This window comes from Podarcis tiliguerta, assembly GCF_965153285.1.
Source record: "Podarcis tiliguerta genome assembly, chromosome: 9".
In the NCBI taxonomy this organism is placed as follows: Eukaryota; Metazoa; Chordata; class Lepidosauria; order Squamata; family Lacertidae; genus Podarcis; species Podarcis tiliguerta.
In genome coordinates, this window is record NC_139542.1 from 57546038 (window position 1) to 57546254 (window position 217).

Sequence of the window (217 nt, forward strand, 5' to 3'; positions counted from 1 at the left end):
TTTTTGAAAATTTCCCATCCACAAAACTGAAAGTTGCAATGGTTGAGTATATGAGGAGTTGAAAAAAAAAAAAATTTAAACAAACTTTTGTAAAAAAGAAGAAAAAGAAGAAGAAGCATTTCTATTGGGCATAATAGATTCAGACATTGCAAATGAAAATAAGAGAATATTCCTTTATGCAACATCCGCAGCAAGAATACTAATTGCAAAAAACTGG